General features: G+C 36.1%; 1 protein-coding gene across 1 annotated transcript in view; it reads right to left on the reverse strand.

The window, feature by feature from the left end:
• brinp1 (BMP/retinoic acid inducible neural specific 1) overlaps positions 1-21074 on the reverse strand; it is a 121197-nt gene extending 100123 nt beyond the window's left edge. Inside the window, exon 1 of the mRNA XM_088940623.1 lies at positions 20683-21074. The gene's annotated coding sequence lies outside the window, so the exon portion shown is untranslated. The remainder of the gene's footprint in view (positions 1-20682) is intronic.
• Between the last annotated feature and the right edge of the window lie 515 nt (positions 21075-21589).

Raw genomic sequence — 21589 nt, forward strand, 5'->3', positions numbered from 1 at the left:
ATGCTTCTCAGATAGTGGCCTCAGTGAAATTAACAAATCATATATTTTTTTTAATAGACTTACCTATTGTTACATTATAGTTTTTTTTTCTTGATTAATGTAACGGAGATAACGGTGTTGTAAAGGTGTCAGACCTGATTCACCCACTGGGCAAACTGCCTACTCCATAGTGTGTGGATCACCTGCACACTTTGAATAATGTTTGCCCACAGAGAAAGTAAGATCATTTATGCCTTTAGTAGTACCTGTATTGTTTTTAGTCTATAAAAACTCAATATTTTTTAAATGTCATGGACAAAGAATGAATTCTTTTAAATGAAAATTTTGCTACTTATTCTAATTTTAGTATGTTTTTTTGTGGCTGGATAGATTTTAGGGATTCAAACCTAAACAAATCTTTGCCATCTATCAAGGATAGTTTGCCATTTTCAAATTGCACTCATGACTTAGGTTTGAGTCAGTCTGCTTTGTACTTCCTTCACTTCAAAATCTCCTGTTTTTAGTAGATTTCCAAAGTCTCCTGTTTATCATACTTTATGAATAGTTTTCTTCTCCCTCTGTTTGTGGTCAACAGAATCAGTTTTGTTGTCCAGCATTCTGGAATTCTCAATTGCATAGTTTTGGGTTTGCTGAGATTCAGACTGGATAATCCCCCTCTTGAAGGCGAAATGTCCCAGAAATTATTGGCTTTCGTCTTGTGTTTGTTCTCCCTATGGTCTAATATTACCGCTGTTGAATTACAAGCAATGACAAAAGCTAAGTTTGAGCAATGTTCTATCAAGCTAGAGCAAGCCACAAGCTTGTGGAGTATAGTAAATTGTCATAGCAATGGAAAATGAGCAATAAAATCATGTAGGAAAGAGATAAGCCGAAATGTATGGTTTAGCACTGGGAAATAATCGACGTCTGCGGAGGAACTTTTATATTGAAAAATTCCAACCACAGTGCTTAGAATCTCAGACATTACACAATGGAATGTCTTTCTTTAATTTGAGTAAGCTCCAAGTATATTTTCCAAAAGGACAATGTGTAATATACTGTACACTTTTTCAGTGCCAAAGGAGACTCATTTGAACCTTCTTAAGAAGAAGCAGGAAAGAAAACCTCTTGACAACTTACAATTATCCCTTTCATCCAAACACAGTAAAGATCCCTCAAGTATGCTCCTGTAACACTGGTACACCACAAACAAGCTCCTGTTGCTTTACCTGTAGGCCAAGCTGAACTTGGCAGTGTGTGATAAGCCAGTTGTGACCCTCCCTGCAATGGCATTCCCCTATCCACTAAAAAACAACTGAGAAAACGCTGGAAGTTAACTGTTGATATCACTTACTGACTCCTCATGAGAGGTAATTGTTTAAAGATAAATTGAGCTTTAGAAATATCACCTATAGTAGGTTACACCCATTTATCTTTTCAGTTTTTTCATTTTAATAAGTTAAATTGTTATCATTAATTAGATTTTAAGAAGCTGATTTCTTCTAAACATCCCTAAACATTGTAACAGCTTCAATTTATTAAACAAGTTTTTGAATGCCTTTCTTTCTATATATTTTTACATTGGCATTTAATTTAGTTTAGAAATCCAAATTGTTGACTTGTTTTGTCTTATCAAGCCACCAATGTTCTTTGAGATCTAAGTTAATGTACTTTTATCAAGCTTTGAAAGCCTACAAACTGTCTCCTGAAATTGACTTTGTATGCGAAGCCAAAATTGTGTAAAGCAATTGGAAACTGAAAGCTTAAAGGCAAACCTTTATTTGTATACCAGAAACAAATGGGAAAAGCTTATTAAAATTCAATACAAAGCAACTTTCTTTCCTTCGTCAACTGTGCCTACACTCCCAATTGAAACTCCCTGGGGAATCATAAGCCTATAATGTGACATGCACAATAAACTGTCACTTAGAGTGTCAGTTAAAATGTCATTTGGCCCAAAACCTAGACCATTTTTATTTCATTCATATTAATGAATAACAGACAAGGGTGAAGATGTAAATAAACAAGGATACCGATTGAATTAAAAAAACAAAAGGCTTTTCTGCAGCAGTCACAAGTAAGGTTAGCAATGAGACTGTGGAGATGCAAAAACAAGTTGATACTTAGGGAGCTGCCTGCCTAACAAACAAAATGTCCAGCTGGTATTCACACAGTGCAATATCTGAACGAGAGACCCGAGATATTCTGTTGGTTCTCTATACAAGTTAAGGGCATTATAAAAATGGAGATGAAATGGTAGAATCTCTGAGTGGTTGCATAAATGAGTAATAATTCTTTCTTTTTTAATCTGACTAGACCACACTTACTAGCTACTCTACTTTGTCTAACCATATTAATCATTAAGATTCATCTATTAATGGTTTAAGTCTTTAGGTTCTGATGCTTGGATGGTGGATTTCTCCTTCTCTATCATTTCATTTCCTAAAGCAGAGAAATCGTTCATGTGGGCGTCAGAATGGATAGCTCCAAAGGGTAATCATTAATAAAGAAAATGCCAGACCTCTCGCATCCAGAGACTCTTCAGCGTTGTGCTCCTTAATCACAGAAATGCCGCAATCACGTGCTGGGTGGTGATAAAAGTCAGACAAGTATGTTGTATTTTCTTTGCCCTCAATTATCCTGCAAAGTAACTTGAAGGCAGTTAAAACATGCTTTTTCTTTCTGCTGTAATTAAGAAGAATTGCTCTGACACCCTTAGGTCCACAGTTGTGTTAATCATAAGAAGCCACGGAAACGTCTTAGATGCATGATCAAATAACAAGACTAAGTTTGTGCATTTCAAATGGAGTCATGGCCAGGCCTTTAGTGCATTAATATTAATTGCTGATGTTTTTGAAATGTATTCCAATATCATCTAATTATACAATGCACTTAGACTGGATTATAATTTGGAAAACCAACACTTCTTATAGGCTTTCCACAAAATTTAGGCAGGAAAAATTGTAGCTGTTTAATATTATCAAAAGGCATTTGAATTAGAATTCCAGCAATTTTAGTTGGCATTGATTCTGTGTCCCAGCAGCAGTTGTTGTTGGTAATAAGTGCACATCATAAACAACACAACCATCATAGTGATTTTTTAAAAAATACACTATGGCACATTAAAGAACACAGAAATATCGTTTTCCTCATTTAAGTAATTTTTTTCTCCATCCTCTGTTTTTTTTCACAACATGGAACAATACTTCAGATTCTCAAAATTGAGTCTGCAGAGTACAGTATTGAACATTATTTAAAACCCCTACAAGTGTTTGTATAATTCACCACTTCTCATAAAGCGGAACTTAAAACTATTAAATTGATCATAACAGTTTGTATTTTGGAAAATAGGTAAATACATGTCTGAGAAAAATTAGATTACATTTTCCTTTACTTTTTCCAATGACGAGAGAGGGTTACAAACTGCAAAGTCAAGATAAGAACCCCCAAATCTTCATCCTTAGGATTCATAGCCTAAAAGTGTTTCTAGGTCTCCCTAAGCATTCAACATCTTAGAAGCCATGAAGAAGTGTTAAATTGCCCCCATTAAATCTCAATCAAGCAGATGCAAGCCAATTAAATTGACTAAGAAAATCTACTAGCCCTTGAGGGGTGAGATTTGGGATCACATTTGAGAAAGGTTAATGAGAATGTCCTGTTCTAAAAGAGATGAACACACTCCATTATGACTGATTCAATCAGCAAACAATGTATTCTTGAAAAGTGCTTAAATAACTAACTACAGTATAAGACTCTTCAACTTTGACACAAATTCTGAATACAGAGTCTCATTCTTTCAATAAGTTTAATATTCTGTCAATGATTTTTAAAAATAATTGTCTGTTAAGCAGACGCATCAACCAACATCTAGTGTGATCATAAGTTACTTTTAGGTTTAACTAATAAAACATTATATATGTGTAGCACATACATACAGTATATCATAGCTATAGATTATAGTAAAATTAAATAGAATACACTCCCCCCTTTTATAATAGTACATTGTCCAAGTTAAATTCACAAGGATAACAGCTTGCTGCCACTTCAGTTTTGTTGTAAGCATGCCCATTGTGATATCAAGATCTCATATTTCTCTCCCTGTGTGCTAACTGCCCATTTTGGTAAATTAAGTCTAAAGAAAAAAGACAGGAAACATAAGGAATGAATAAAGAATGGATGGTGATGCTAACAGTTTAAACATTTCTAAAACACTGATTTATCCTTTGATTAATTAAAGACAAGGCTAAACAGCAGTCGCCCAAACGGTTAAATAAATTAGTTAAGTTAAAAAAATGGATGAAGTTAAAGAAAATAAATACAATGTACAGTACTACAAACTCGGGCTAATAATTTTAGAAATACAATGAAAGTGATATAATTGTGATTTTTGCGAAAAATGGGATGAAATATCTCTGTGATAATAATGGGAAATATTTTGATGATAAAAATAGAAGTAGCTGATTATTAATTAATATTTCACTTCTTCACTGAAGGAAGATTTCAGCAAAATGTTTTAAGACAAACAGATCTCCAGTGCTTGACATTCTGCTAATTGTACTAAACGAAAGAAGAGATGTTATTCATAGACAATTAAGAAAACTTCTAACATTACTCAAGACGGAGATCTATACTCACTTAATGGGAAATTGCTAATGTAGCACCCATCCATAAAAAGGGTGATAAAAATGAGCCAAGTAATTATAGAACAATAAGTCTTACTTCTAGTACATGTAAGGTTATAAAAATGTAATTAGAAATAAACTACAGTATCATCTGTATGGCAGTAAGGTTCTAGGGAACAGTCTGCATGTATTTGGTAAAGGTAGTTTTCTCTTAACTCTTTCTAACTTCTTTGAACAAGCAACACGAGTAATGGATATAGAAAGAGCATATCGTACTTTACATCTTGTTTTCATATTAAACATTCAGATTTAGATTTTGGTATATTTTGCTTTTCAGAACACTTCTGATAACTTTCCAGAATTCAATAAGACTTGGAAGAAATTCAAGACAGACAACTGGCAAACAGCTTTACTGTATGTAGACAGGTGAAGATTAAAGGTACTGTAGAAAGCATAAACATAAATTATAATAATATATAATGTAAGATGTAAAACACTGAACCTGAAAAAGGTACCTAACAAAATTTAGATTTACGCGTTGAAGCCGATACATCAAAAGTATGGAAGGAATAAAAAGTAAACAGAATGTTAGAACACATAGTTAAAAGTGTAGAATTGAAATCGAGGGATGCAACCTTAAAATTGTACCTCATTAAGAATACTGTGTACAGTTTTTGTCATAACATTATAACAATGATATTAGGTATCTTTTTAGGTTTAAAGGAATGTTTTACTCTGACAGACAAAAGGAACCGAACATGACAAGCAGTCCTGACTGAATATTCAAATCCTCAAGATCATTGACAAAATCACCTCATTGGATATCTTAAGGACCAAAGGGAAACATTAACCTGATGAGATTAGCCTCATGCAATATGCCACCTCAACATGCCCATTTCACTCAACTGGGGCATAAGCAAAATACCAAAAGTGTAGTAAAATATTAGATCTCTGCTTCAGCCAGTTGTATCATTAGACTGTTTTCTCTAAAGTTCTTCTTAAAATTAAAACTATTCTAAAGTTTCTCACAAGTACAAAGTGTGCATTTTCTAACAACCAGCCCCTTCAGCAGCATAAATGAATCAGTCAATCCAAAGGTTCATATTCATCTAAATAACACATTTGCACTCACAGTACATACAGTATAAGACATTAATTCTGCCCAAATGAAGCAGAGAACTGTTCTCATTTTCATCTAATTAACTGTAGCATTACATAAAAATTGGTAATGTAAATTTTCATTTCAGGCACAACTTTTATTTCCAATATCATCTCTGGACATTGCCAAAATCCTCTGTGTTGTGGCTAATGAATTCTGAATTGAATGAATGACAACCACATTTTTGCAAAATTTAGTTGTCTTGCTAATATGAATTAGGTGTTGTAGGGCTGTTTGTGGAAGCACATAGGTGAGTTTCATTCTGAATCAATTGATTTTATGAGAATAAAGATTTCTCATTTAAAAAAATTCTACAAATGAAAACTTTCTTATGTACTGAAAGAACAAAAGGGTATTTTAAATGCTCAGACTTTTACGCTATACAAGATAGATTTCCAAAGTTATACTATTTTATGTTTCCAACAATATGAAATACAGAAATCGTTTATAAAATTAAAATTCTGCACATTCAAACTGCGGCCTTCTGGTGTTAAGACTCCCACTAGTAAAATACTCAGAATCCATCTTTGTGCCTAGGAAAATATTTCCATGAGATGCAAAGATAAAAGTACTCTAAGCCTGAAATGAAGTCTATTTTGGAAATGTACAGTATGTAGAAAGAGCTGCTTCTTTCAGGATTAACTGGTTTTGGAACTGTATATAAACCTATACAGTATATAGCAAAAGCAGCAGTGGATAACACCTTTCCACTGAAGTACATTAATTGCAATCATTGTAAAACTTGTATCATTAAGTACTTTAAGTAATGCCACAACTTTGTAAGGTACTTTAGTCAAAGCCAACTGGCAAAATAAAAGCTGTAAAATGATTAATACGATTACTGTGATCCCTTAGTCATTTTATCAGGAAAGATACTTTTTGGAAATGTGCAAATGTGTCACAAAAAACATTCTAAGCCAAAAAAAAAGAAAAGGGAGATCGAAACAAAAGAAAAATGAGGAGAAACAGGGACAACAGTAAGGAAAGCAAGCCTATTGAATACATTTCATTAAGAATTCTGCTTAGACCGAGACCGAGCTGAAGGATGTAATTTAGCTGTGCTTCTCTCTACAATATCGACAAATGGATATAACCATATAAGATTTACTAGATGTTCTAGTGGAGAATCGCAGTTTCCTGGCTAAATTTCACTCTGGACTTGTACAATCTGACCTCCCTAAAGTTCCCTGTTAATTAAACTGTTGTGCAGTTAGGCTGCTTCCACTGGGTGGCTGCTACACTGCAGTGTTGAAGTGGGTCTCCCAACTCTGCAATTTGGGATTCTTTGAGAATCAACATTAATGACTAATGGGATCACCCAGATGGCATATTGTACCTCCAGCAACCTTATTTACTGTATCTCTTGCAGTAAATGCCCAGCCATCTACATTGGAGAAACAGGAAGGAGACTCGGAGACCGCTTCAGAGAACACGTTAGGGCTGTGAAGATTAAAGATCTCGCCAAGCCCATTGTTTCTCATTTCACCTCTGATGGCCATGACCACTCTAATCTCTCCGTCTGTGTTCTCAAAGACGGTTTTCCGAACTCATACGTCAGAAAGACTACAGAAACCAAAATTATCCTGCAGCTAGGATCACACCTTCCCCCTTCTGTTAACGACGGACTATTTTTCTTCTAAATTTTCTCCATTCATTGGAGGTTTCATTTCACACCTCTCTGCACCTATTCTGACTTCACACCTCTTGATGGGCCTCTCTTTCTGTCCCCTGCTCCCGCCCCTCGCTCCTCCTCTCTACCAGCCTTTGTTCTCCCGCTACATTACCTTTGCTTACTGCCTTGTCTTTCTCACACCTGGAGAAGGCTCCACGGCCGAAACGTTGTGTTTTCTTTCTTCTTTTTTTCAGCATGGAATAAGCCTATTACTTGTTCCTTTTGAAGCCTACGCATGCCGATGCAGCTACCCACCTGAACTATTAATGACTAATGAATGCCAAGAACATATGGAAAGAGGTGTCAATCAAACCCTGAGTACGTCTGTGACAGAGAACTGGAATCAATACATCAGGAATCTATGGTGTTGGATAGATGAATTTTTTAAATGGATTAACTGGTCTGTGATCTTTTTAGAAAATAAAAACATTTCCTCAAACTGCAGTCTATTTAGGATTAAGGAGCACCCAGTTAAGTTCTCTACCCCTCATATACTGTAAGTGACTGGGAGATACACTAATTATATATGTAAGAAAAACATGTGTCAGAATGAGACCAGACCCCTTGAAGAGGGCTTGAATACAATTAAGTCAGTCATTGAATACAAAGACAGGTCCATGTCTCTGTCTCAGTGCAAAGGGCTGAGGTGCGAAGAGTCTGAAATATAAAAATGTGACAGCACCTGATGTGGGGATTTTTGTCATTTTGACCAAAAAAACAACTACTTTATATTTGACTGCTAATATTCATGTTCATAAACAAAAAACTTTATTAGGCACTATAGCCATCATGAAAGATGCCCCATGTTCTCTGGGCATTATTATTAGCCGAGTATGATGCAACCAAGATTGCCGAAGGGGGGATGCACAACTGGCCAGGCGCCAATAAGGCTATGTAGGTAAAAGTGGGCCAAGGAGTTTTCCTCTGGCTGGATGTCAGTGCTGCCACTGCGAGCTGTGTTAGTCCTCCATCAGATGCCACACAGCCGCTCGCACTGATGTTGAATAAATGAAAGAGAGTATATTATGATGATGTTCAGTTTTTCAGAGGACGTTTCAGCTGTGTCTGCAACCCTCACCAGGGCCAGTAGAATGAAAATAGAGGGGTGGATCTATCTGGATGGACACTGGCTCGACGATTGTGACAGTTAGCCAAGTTTTACATTAACAGATGGTAATTCCATAATTCCTCCCATCTATTTTCAGAACACTGTATTTACTGGTGAAGGTTGGTGTTGTAAACGTAGAAACAAATATTTCTGTCTTTAGACAGAAGGAGCAAAGAGACTGGTTAGATGGTTATTTTACAGACCTAAACAGCATATACACAGTTCTGTTTCTTAGTGCTTTGTGGACTGAGAGTAAATAGTGCCTTAAAGTCCACTTATAAAGCTATATGCGTGGAGTAACTGAGGTGAATTGTTTTACTCAAGGATAATACAGTGTCGTCATTAGGATTTGAACCCATAACATTCTTGTTATGCATCCTATCCTACTTCTTTGCATTACTCCATGCAGCCCCCTCACTAAAGATTAACAGCACCCAAAATTAAAAGTAGTAGTATACCCCATATTCTCTTTAACATGTGTGATGGGTGTTATTAGCGATTGATATTTTTTTCCCTTTGTGTCTGACTAAACACAGTCTGTGCTGCATGCCAAGTACACCGGACTAGTACACAAGGAGAAAGGTCAGATAAGAATGCATCTTCTACACCATCAGCATAACAAAAACACTGACACTTGCCTACAGTCCATGGGTTTGCACAAATCATGCATGCAAATTCACCACTACAATATTGCATAATGCCTAACAGGATAGGCACCAGGGGCTACTGATTTTTTTTTAAAGCTTTCTGTTCCTCTTCATCACAGCAGGGAAGATGAATCTGACATTATTTCATGTTGTCATCACTCAACTTCTAAGCCTTAATGTGGCAGGACTGAGACAAACACTGGAAGCCATGCTCTAAAACATTTTTATTAAGGTATGATATTTAAGAATATTTTCAAAGTACTGCAGTACTTTAGGAATTTCATCTAAAATACATTTACAAACAATTCTTTTACACTTGAGATCAAAGACCAACACATAAGCAATTCAGAAATTGCCTGTATTTATACGCATGGATTTATATTTCTTTACAAAAGGGCTGAGAGACTACATGTTTTTTTTTTATTAAAGAGATACTTGAGTCATGTAGATGGCTGGATAACATCCTCATCACTTACCAACTAAACATCAATCTACAAAATCAAAGTTAAGACAAGAAACAAGCATCAAAAAACAAATTATTTAACTTGAAGTTATTGTACTTTTGAATTGCACAAGAATTGATTCACATAACAATGAAAATTGTATTTTAATTTTGGGATGCAAGAGATACAGTACAAAATGTCTCCCATCTTTGCTGTTTCACAACTTAAATATGGAAAAGCTCCTCACAAATGTAGTAATTAAAGAAAAATACAATTATTAAAAAAATAGATTACTATCCTGAAAAACCATCAGTCTATACTAATGAAGACAAGAAACAAGTAATTGTAAAAAAGTAATTATTTTTAACCAATGAGCTAATGCCTGACTTCACTCGCAAACCTTTCCTGTCAATGTAAAGGTTTGTGGTTATGAAAGAGGAACATTTTTACAATACAGTAGGAAAAGAGACTCCAATGTACTGTATTCCCTGGGTTTCGATTTGGAACCGAAAGTATTACCTAGAATAATTTGTGGAGTGTCAGTAGTTCCCAAAACCCCCATCACCACTACCAGAAATAAACTGGCTAAAACTCAACAGCTGTAACAGGCTGGTCTCAGTTGCATGATCGTGTATGATGAGATTACAGTGGGTACATTTCAGTGAAAAGCAGCAGCTATAAGGAGACAGAGAAATGAATCTTGTTAATAACTGTTAAGCCAACCAATCAGCTGAAACCTTAGCCTGGTCAAATCTCATTCTAATTCCCAGCAGGCTCTGGGTACATTTTAAGGCATGCCACACGTTGTATGTTCTAACTGCAGAGCCTGCTGTTTATTAAATCCCTGTCTGTTGGTGAACAGGGCTTTAATGACAAAGTCAGGTTTTAGGCTTCTTAGTTCAGAAGCCACTTTGAAGTGCAGTTTACATGAAGCTGAAAAGCAACGGAACTACATACTCCTCCATTTTAAGTCCAAGGTCAGGAGCTTATCTCTGAGAGTAGATATACAGTATACGGTATAGTCTTTGGGATAGCTGAACCTTAGTGTTTAAAAGTTTGGAAGAGCAATATAAACAATAAATACTGATGATTTTTAGACATAAGGTAAGTCTGAGCAGCTGCTGTTGGAAATCACACGTTTTTCCTTTTTTTCTGAGTATAAAGAAAATGTGGATTCAGCCTTTCAGGAAAAAAAAATTATTGGGAGATGAGGAATAAAAAAAGGAAAGGAGATCACTACTGTGTAGGGAAACACACATGGTCACATACTCAAGACTCTAGTCCTTGAATTGTTGCTGCTTTGCATTTTGCTTTGCATGTAATTGTGGGAATGGATTTAATACACAAGTCCTTGTTCTTAAGTCAGTGCAAAGGCACGAGTCTCTTCGGGAATAAAAAATAAAAACATAAAAATATGATGCACCCTCGTCTGCCCTTGGCTGAAAGTGAGAGGCTGAAAGGTCTATCTGAGTCATGAAGGTTAATGCCAGTCAGGAGAGTGAGCACAAGGGCTTGTGTTCTGGTGGCAGCACAGAGATGGCTGAGGGAGAGAAAAAGAACTAACAGTGCTGTAGTGATCAAGTCTTTGAAGGCAGCAAAAGATTTACAAATGAAAAGAAGCTTTGGAAGTACAGTGTATTCTTGTTCTGTATTTGTACTCTCCCAAATGACTTACTGACTGAATATACTGCAACCCCATTCCCTGATAATTATCTCTTCTTATATAAGCACTGTATAGAACCTTTAGTCAGATTTGTTCTCAAGGCACTTTATAAGGTCAAATGTCAGATCAAACAAGTATGTCTTAAGCCAGGACTTCATTACAAAAATATATTCACTCTCTGCTAAACAAGAAAGCCTCATAAAAAGGACCTGGCAGCTAAAAGACCTGTTACCTGCAGTTTAAAATCATACCCTGTAGAGTCCAGCATTTTGTAAAGAGAGATCATGTCCAAACAATAGGGTGAGCTGAGCCATAAGTCACTAAAATAATTTTGTAATCAATGTGAAAAGAGACCAGAAGCCCATGCAACCAGCAAAGAACACAGGTGATGGGTTCCTTAGCCTTAGTTTTAATAAGCAGTCAAGCAGAGGAATGATGGGATTAACTGGAATTAATAGCTTGAGGGCATCAGCATAAAACAAAAAGTAAAGTCATACTGATTAATAATAATTAAGTAATACTATGAAATACTATGGACTGTACTATAAAAGGGCAAAAACTGAACTTTGTGTCTCACTGCCATCTTCTAGGAACTTTGAAAAGCGGTATATACTGCATGACGCATGTGTGATGTGTATATTTTTACATATTATTTTAAAGTATATAAATAACTTCTGGTAAGAGCTCATAGTAATGCATTTAATCTGTGCCGCTATTGTTAACATTTCTCTGTATCCCTCCTTTGATCAAAACTAACAGAAGAAACAACACAATGCTCAAAGCACCATCAGTTATTTTATTAATATTCTGGAGAGAACAAATTTTCTGGGGAGATGTTGACAATTGACCAATAAGAGAAAGACAATAAGAACACAACAATTGGCTTTGGTTCCAATATTTTCAGAGAGGCAAATATTAACATATTATCAGTAAAAAAAAAAAATCACTTAATTTCAGAACAATCAATTCACCAAACATGACACTCCATATATGGTAGAATGGGTTGTAAACGTGCAGATACAGATGTAATCCTGGTGATGTTCACACCTTACTGCATCTGTGAATATGGGTACGAAGTTCCAGTAAAAATGAGCGCTGGTCTTGGCTGAACCAAAATGACATTCGCAAAAAAACAGGCTTTTTGTTTAACAACTTTAATTTACTCTGATCATAATTAATCATATCATGATCATCAAATGAATCAAATGTAATTGGCTCATTGTTAAATTAACATGATTTGCTCCTCTCTATACTGTATACCTTTGAAGCTAAAGTTATATTTTTTGTACTACAAAATACACATCTTATCACGATTAACAGTTATCTTTAAACAAAATAGTTGATATTTCTATGAATCTCTAAAGAATTGTGTTTTTGTATAAAGAATGAAGAAAATTCAGTGAAAAGACTAGATTGATGCAAAATATCTAAGACATTAACAGAGTAGCGTATAGGACACTGCTGAAAACGGACAGTGACAAATAAAAATTACATAGAGCAAGAATCATTTCAAACTGTTAAAACACATTTTACTTGAAGGAGGAGATTTTTCTCATTAAAGTCTCTTGTGTATTTCTAAATAGCAGATGGCTATTAACTCAACATGTTAGCCAGTCTGTTTTATAAGTCAAAATATATAAGCTACTGTATACATTCCCTCCAACCTCCAGAGATGTACATTACAAAGGACTAACACTTTCTACATACTGTGTTTGCACTTGTGTTGATATACGTGTTTAGATATATATTTTGGTTTTTAGCATTGACCTATTGGTTTTTAGTGTTTAGCATTGACATATGTGTTCGTAAACCAGGAATGTCATCGCTGCTCTAGCACACACACGTATCTTGCCAGGGGGCATCACAATAGCATTTTGAGATGTTAAAAGGCAATTTCTACCATTCTTTAGGGATGACATAAGTGCCAAACAGTCTGACAATGCAATTATCTAGAATGAATCCTTACCCACACAGCTAAATGGATATACTGCTCATTACTGACCCAAGACTTTGCTATGTCTGCACAAATACCTATCCAGGTTCACCATCTGCAGGATGACCATATGCGGAGAAATGTCAGTCACAGACTTCAGCAACTGCATAGCTGAGTAGATTCATGACAGCAACACAATAGATGACTGTTGTCTTACATGGAGGTGTGTAGGCAACCAAATCCTCAGACAATATGAATTTCAGGTCATTCTCTACCTGCATTCTAGATATGGCAAAGTTATATAAATACATTTCTTTAATTCCAAAAAGTTCAACAACAAAATACTATGCATACTATGCATGGATATTTTATGGACTTACACATCATACATTCATTATATATAATGACACATCATATTGCATCTTTGTTCTATAAACTACAGAACTATATTGTCAGACTACATAGTCTTACAATATAACATTATATTTACTGCATGTATACCTATTGTACATTTTTCTATAAAAAAGGGTCTGCCTAAATCTTACTGGATTTGTTATTGAACAAGCCATGGTGTTGCCGGAACACTTTATTCTGTAATTAGATGTCTTGCAAAAAGAATTCTCCTTATTCCATTGTAATTAACACTGCAAACCAAACAATTGTCCTTTGCCCTGTTTATTACTGCTTATAAAAGCAATATATCCAGAAAGAGACACAATAAAGAAATACCAAATTATTTATTATTATTATTTTCCCTTCTTATGTGATGAGGTGAAAATGGGCATTAGTTTATGACTCTTTACCTCATGTGTTTACTTTATGATACTGTGGTTTAAACAGGAGTATTCCTTTTCCCACCGTAAGCTGTACCACTAAGATGTAGTGGTTTGAAAAGATGGAATGAAGCTGAACACATAAATATTGACACCGTGCATCTTAAATGAGTCAATTCCCTGGAAAAGCTTGATTACCTCTTGCTAGGATGAATACTTATTCAATAAATAAAGGAGAGCATTTTCCAACAGATGTGCAGGTTAACAAACAATAATTCCTATACAAAGTAAAGGTTAGAAAAATATTGTTAAGATGCATGCAAAACATAAGTCTGTAGCTGTACTGGACAAGTTAAATACCATGAGTCTGAGAATCTTCCTGAGATAGAAAATCGCAGCTCTACTACTGTATGTTCCTATGAATTCTGCCTATACTGTATATGACATTGCTGCCCAACCTCAAGAACAGCACTGGATACCATGTAAACAGGTGTTGTTCTATTTTATCCCATAGCAACACATGAAAGAAATCACAAAAGTATGTCTTTGACACACAGCCTTTGAGGCTTGAGGTGTTTCAAACTTGCATGAACTCAGAGAAACACAGATAAATCATGGGTCATGGGTCACATTGTCACTAAGACACCTGTATGGATAATTACAGGAGCATGCTTTCCTAAGGAGAAGCACGTTTGATCAGTTGTGTTGAAGGGTGAACTCTTGAACCACAAGTCACATAAGTGATTCAGAATGCAAACATTTTAATGGGGAGATTTCACAAGGTAGAAAAACAGCATTTAAAGAGTTATCTGAAGTCCATGGCTGTGATATTAAACATAGGCTGCTATTCCTTTTTTTTATCTTTTGAAGGGCAAAATGAATTGCAAGCTCTTCCCATTTATTTTTACTGAAAAAAATAGGTTCAAGGGATTCAATAGAACAAGAACATAAAGACAAACTATTCTGAAATAGTCAGCATTCTCCCTTCCCAGACATAGTACTGTGTTTCTCCCGAGGAACTGTTATTTTATTGTGCAGGAGTGCATGTGTGAGAACATTGTGATTTCTTATAAAGCTTTTTCAACCTCCTGGCACTTACATGGGCTGTGAGAAAAGCTACCAGTCATGGATTCAAGCCAACAGCTACCGTCTCTCCTGTATGGCTCCTTTGTCTATTGACATTTATCTATAAATAATAATAGCAATTGCAGACAGAATCCAGTGAGTACCACTCAGGCAACTTACTTGGTTGACTTTGCCAATTGTAGAAAGTACACAGTCATTCCAGTGTAATGAACTGTACTGTACTGGTTTCCATTTTTTAACAGAAAGCATGCATTTTAAAACTAATGTAACTGAATCTACATGTATGGAAAGTAGACACCCCTTTATTTTAAATCAATTTAAACTGAGGAATTTTCCTTGTTCCCTTTCATCAGACTTAAACTTCAATAGCTCCTCCTGTTTGTGGGGGGAAAAAAACACATTTTTTTTGTTTTTGTCCCTAGATTTTTTGTTGAGCCCCTAGCTGGGACAACGGCCTCCAAACTGTACATCTTACACAGAGATTCCCAGAGACAGTGAAGAAAGAAGATGTTTTGTTTCATTTATGGTTTCTGAAAATAAAGTTGGATAAACGTGCACTGAACAATAAAAACAGAAAAATAGCTTTTGTGACCAGGGAAATACATAAATACATGCTACTTAGTAAGAATGTATTTGATTCTTTCTTTAATAATTTAGAAAGTCATCAAAACTGGAAAAGACAAATAACTGTGCTGTTAGACTCCTCCATGTTTTATGTTATAATTAGAAAGGGCAGACAGCAGCCCCAGGGGATGTTTTAATGTTTTTTGGAATAGTTATGGCTGCAACTCACTTGTGTCAACTGTGCAGTTTTACAACCTGAAATTCCATCTTTTGCAGGGTTTGCTTGTAAAACTTTATTGTGCCTTTCAATTCACCAGCTCCTGAAACAGTGGAGGTTGTTCTACAAATAATCAAACATAAGATAAGATCACTTTATTGGCCATATACAATTTCTTGCATTAGGAATTTGTCTTTTCACATACCCCAACTTGCTCTCCATGAGACACACAGACACAGAGAGAGAAGCTTGGGGTCAGAGCACAGGGTCAGCCATTGTACAGTGCCCCTGGAGCAGTTAGGGTTAAGGGCCTTGCTCAAGGGCCCAACAGAGTAGGATTCCTGTGCCGGCCACGGGATTTGAACCAGCAACCTTCCAGCCACAGGCACAGATCCTTAGCCACAGAGCCACCACTCCTATATATATACAAAATCCTTGTTAAATTAACAAGGTGAGGTTCAAGTCCAAGCAGCTTGAGTATCATATGCCCCTTTTGGATATTTGTACTCTTTCTTATTAAACAAAGGCAACAGACATATAATTTAAATAAACATGCATTAAATGTCTCCCTTTACAATCAACATATAGATGTATTTAGCTATCTAAAAAATCAATTATTGATTCTTGTGTCTTTTCATTTTGGAAGCATAGAATACTCATTTATAAATCAATTTGCTTAACTGAAGCTTCATTAGAAACCCACTGCTGCCAGTGTTTCTATATGCTTTTCTCTTCCCAAATTATAATTAAACTGGCTTTCTGAAGAACACTGCCGTTATACACGATACTGTATATCCAGTACTATTAAAAAACTTTTATTAATACAATATAGCTGTAGATACTAAGAATAACAATATTTTAGTTTGCTGATTTAATGTTTAGGTACTTACGGCATGAAAGACAGGTTATCATGGATTCTTTATTTTTTGCAAAACATTTATTTTTAGTGTAACATTGGCTTTTGTCTTACAAGTGCTTTGAAACAGACTTTAACTTTTGGCTACAGAACTCTTAAAAAGAGTAAAACAGGTACTGTAAATTCAAACAATGACCATGCTCCAGGCTGCTGAATTCACCATATTGTAAAGAAAGTTTCAGTTGTTGCTCTCTAAGGAAAGCCAGACAACTTTCTCATTCTTTGCAAATGCAGTAACTCGTATTCTTGTCTAGGCACTGCAAAGACTTGTACTCCCCAAGTGTGTCTTTGAATCCCCTTGAAAGAGTCAGTGTAGTACATATTGCTTTAAAAAACAAGCCCTTTATTTGTCTTTGTGATCCAGACACCATGATCTATCAGGCAAATTCATCACATTGGATCCAACCTTTCATAAAAATTCATTAAGATTTTTTCAGCCTTGACTCACAAACTATGAGATAATCTTTGAAATCATGGTCACTGTTTTTCAGAGGCATTGTTGTCTTTTCAGTAATTTGCCTGTATCTGCTTGAGAAGATGGACTCTTGAGAACACACAGATATTTTTTTCTAGGCTTCTTTAATATTATCCTCTTGATATTTATTATAGCGTTATTAAGAAGCATACCAGTCTTGTAATGTGAAAATAACAAACTGCTTTCCCTCACATAATGCATTACTAGTCCAAACTGTACAATACTAAATTTACATGATACCTGGAATGCTAATAAATACCAGGAGAGGTCAAATGTATTTCAGTACTCCGGTTGCAGTGTGCGTTCTCGCATATTCATCAGTCTCTCAGACTTGATATACTACATCACAAGACACTGTGAGAAAGCTATTATAAATCTAACAAATTTCAGACTTACACACAAATGTCAATGCATTCAACGAGATGTTACAATATTTTCAAAATACTTCATTTTTAAAAAGATCTGCGTAGATACAAAACAAAAAATTAAAATATCTCAGAACAGCGCTCCGAAATAGATCGTGATCGAGACGCACTGCTCGGTACCAGCACATTTATTGTAGTATAGTTCACGTAGACAAATGTGTCCTTAACTGTATCTAAGAGTAAATGGAATTATCCATTAAGTCGTTTATAGTCTCTACCGTCTTGCCAAATGGCTAAAATGAGATCTAGATGTACAACTGACAACAGTCTGGATAACACTGACTGTAAGCAGAAAAAGATTGTGTCATTTATCCTGCAGAAATGAAAGAAACATGAGTCTATCCCAAGGCATGCCTTTATGTGCCATTATATGCAATTATAAAATAACCGAGTATTTTGAAACACTCTCCTTGTGTGCCCTTTTTTGAAACGCAATTTGAATTTCACCCATCTGTCAACGCCTGTGGATAACTTCGTGAAGCTGCAAAGATGAGTAGAGCAATACAATTGTAGCCTTTGAGAGATTTGAAACGAGAAGACTACTGTAAGCCTTTTGTCTCCATCCAGATGTGCGGTATACTGTATATTTCAGTTTTCAGTTGCTTTATATCCCCTGTAAAACAGCACTCGCGTGCAGGTGGTTACAACTACATTTTAATCAGGAACTCGCAAAATAGGGTTTAAGTTATTGCAAACATGTGATAGTGACAAAACAAAACTATCCAGAATAGGCCACAGAATAAAAGAGTTCATACATCCTGTGCAATACCTGTTCAGTCAATAATTTGGAATAAGCGTTTTCTTTAATCGCTCGCACAAGGATATTTTCTTGTGCCAAACCACAATATATTGTATAATCAGATTGAATATTCATCGTTCACCTGATAAGCGTATTACTAACACGGCTAAACACTAAAATCACAGAGAAATTGATGTGTTTCCAGGATCGGCAGTAAAAGTATTTATAATAAGCTGCTATAATACTTTATTTTGCATTCAACAAGAATCCTTAAAAAGAAGTGGTACACTTCCAGTCTCCACGATAATTAAATTACACAATTTACTTTACGAGGCGCAGTACATACATACGCAAAAAGCGTGTTTGTAATACTCAAGAGTTTCGTGTATTAGTAATTACAATTACAGATATCTGTGTTACGATGACAACTACTGTACTTCACTGTTTCACACAAAGCAAGAAGATTTAATTAGGCACCTGAGCTCATACTGATATTCTAAAGAAACGTAAGCCATTAAAATAATTTTACATACCTCCAAACTTTAAGTACACGAACTAGAAGTTATATTTCTTGTTTTTCTGTCAGCAGTAATTTCACAGTTTTGAATTCCTTGACTTGCACTAATATAAACCTGCCTAAAATGCAGCCAAAATTTGTTAATAAAGAGCATGAGCGCCACCTACTGCCATGGTAAAGAAATACCAGTTCAAACAAAACCACGGAATGCGTGCTTTAAATATCGCTTAAAACACTTTATATACATGTTCATAAAATTAATACTTGGTTCACTTTCACTGAAAATGAAACATAGCATTAAAACAATTAAACTACTATTACAATACACTTGTTTTACTCACTAATATATTTAATGTCTTACACTTTTGAAAAATATATGTGGCGTAATACTTTTTGACCTTTAATGTGAATAAACGTGTTATTTTTTAATTGTATCAAGGTCAGACACGTAGGAATCGTAATTAAATAACTGGTTTAACACCGCGTAATGACCTCGGTTTGGAAGTTGTCAACCATTGCCACTGGTTGGACCGCCCGGCAAAAGGTCGTGACGGTTAATGAGTGAAGAGTGTTCTATAAGGACGTGCCGAGATCTAACCTAAATTATACTTCAATTAGAATTAGCCAGTGCATCACATGTGATCGTACCGCTCATCAAACATGCTATCAAATGCCTAGTCCAAAACGCACAACTGCAGGACAGGACAGTAGACTCCGTTTCCACTGATTTTCTTTCAAAGACATTTACTCCAAATGTTTTCGTTCGAGAAAGAATGTATCCTCTGGTGCAGTAGTTACATACGGGCTGGTTGTCATTAGACTACTGTTAAAAAGACACTGGCACATGTGAAATGAACTCGCCACCTTTTCTTTACCCTGAAGGCTAATTCAGTATTCAGGGCTGGATCTAGCCCTCGCACTTCAACAGGCACAGTAACGGGATTTATATAGTCAGCAAATTGAGTCCAGCTTTCTGTATCCTATTGCAAAAGGGATATAGAAGTATCATTGTCTCAGTTGTGTTTGTATCATTATCCGAAACGAATTCACACACCAAAGAACGCTGGTTGAAATGTTCATAAAAAAGAGAAACGACAAACTGGATCAGCATCCATAACCCAAATTCACTCGCATCAGTTCAAAGAAAAAGAGCTACTCGACCGACTAAAGTAAAATTAAACTGGAATAAAATGCTTCAATGATAATTCTGCATAACCCAATTTCATGCCGTGTTATTCTGAAACCGAGAGTCTGTTTGTGTAAGAGCACAAGGGCAATTTTGAAAGCTCCCAGAGATGTTTCTTCCCTTCGTATTCAATAAGAGGAGACCGTGCACGGACTGTTAACAGATCCGGACTGCTCTCAGGGAATGCGATGCGCCCGAACTGGTGATCGCTCTGAGCCCCTTTTTCGGTGCGTAGTGATCTACAATGATCAAATCTAAAAAAAATGCTTTAAAAATGTGTATAACAATTTTGTGCTTTACAAAAGGCGTGAGATAAATGCTCTGCATTCGGTCATATATTTTCAAAACTAGTTAAGGATTCCAACTGCTCATACACATGCAAAACAGAAGGCACAACCACGACAAAACGTGCCAACTAATATGCCAGCCACTGTGCCCTTCTTCCCAAAATGATCGGATTTTTGCTAGGACTGCACAGCCTTCTGGAGCAGAGCTATTTAGAATCCACTTCCTCGGCTAAATGTCACCTCTGTACCGTTTAAAACATAGGCGGCTTACCTAAAATTGATTCTCCTCTATGACTGGGATCTGTAGTCCCCGATGTTTTATTCTGTTGGAGGAAAACTTCTGGTGCTGGAGTCTGTGTATCCAGTACTCATGCTGGGAGCCCGATCTTTGATGCTGGATTGCGGAAGATTTGGCAGTCCTTCTCATGCTCAAGAGAGAAAAATCCTCTTCTGTCTGATTAGGTTGTAGGCATCGGTAAAGAGAGAGAGAGATACCAGTGGGGAAAGAAAAAAAAATATCCTATTTGTTTTAAAGCGAGACGAGCAGGAGGAGGATAACGCTATACGCGACCAGGGTGTAAGAAGTACAGGGTAGATCACAAGGAAGGTGGAAATGAATCCGCGTGGATAGAGTGAACGCGAAAAAGGACAGAGACTAGGGGGAGGTACTGAGATTGCAGTTTGTGTTAAAAGAGGATGGTTATGTTAGACGGCAAGGGGGTGGGACTGAATCACATAAGTGAATGGGAGAGGAAAGGGGTGTGGGGGGGTCCTTCTTAAGTTTTTTTTTTCTCTCTGTTGATAAATTGTAAGTTTATTCATGTCGCTGGGGTGCAGCACGAGTGTGAATGGCGATAGATTATTGGAAGAAATAAATGAAAATACGAAAAACCGTAAAACTTAGAAGGCGGCACAACCTAACTAATACGAATAAGAACTACCACCCCTGAACGAGGACGAATAGCGATTGCTAGCGAGAATGCATTAATCAACTGCAGGCTACACGTTTGAAATCGCTAAACAACACATTAAAGAATGCGAAAGCCATTTCCTGGGAACCGGTACAGTATGAGGATGGGGTATAAAAAAGGCGAAGGTATAAAAATCAGACAAGGTCTGAAGGAGCCTAGGTTAATACACGGGTCTTTAAAACAAGTCATTAACCACTTCTCTAGGAA

This window comes from Atractosteus spatula, chromosome 23, assembly GCF_055471065.1.
Source record: "Atractosteus spatula isolate fAtrSpa1 chromosome 23, fAtrSpa1.hap1, whole genome shotgun sequence".
Classification (NCBI taxonomy): domain Eukaryota; kingdom Metazoa; phylum Chordata; class Actinopteri; order Semionotiformes; family Lepisosteidae; genus Atractosteus; species Atractosteus spatula.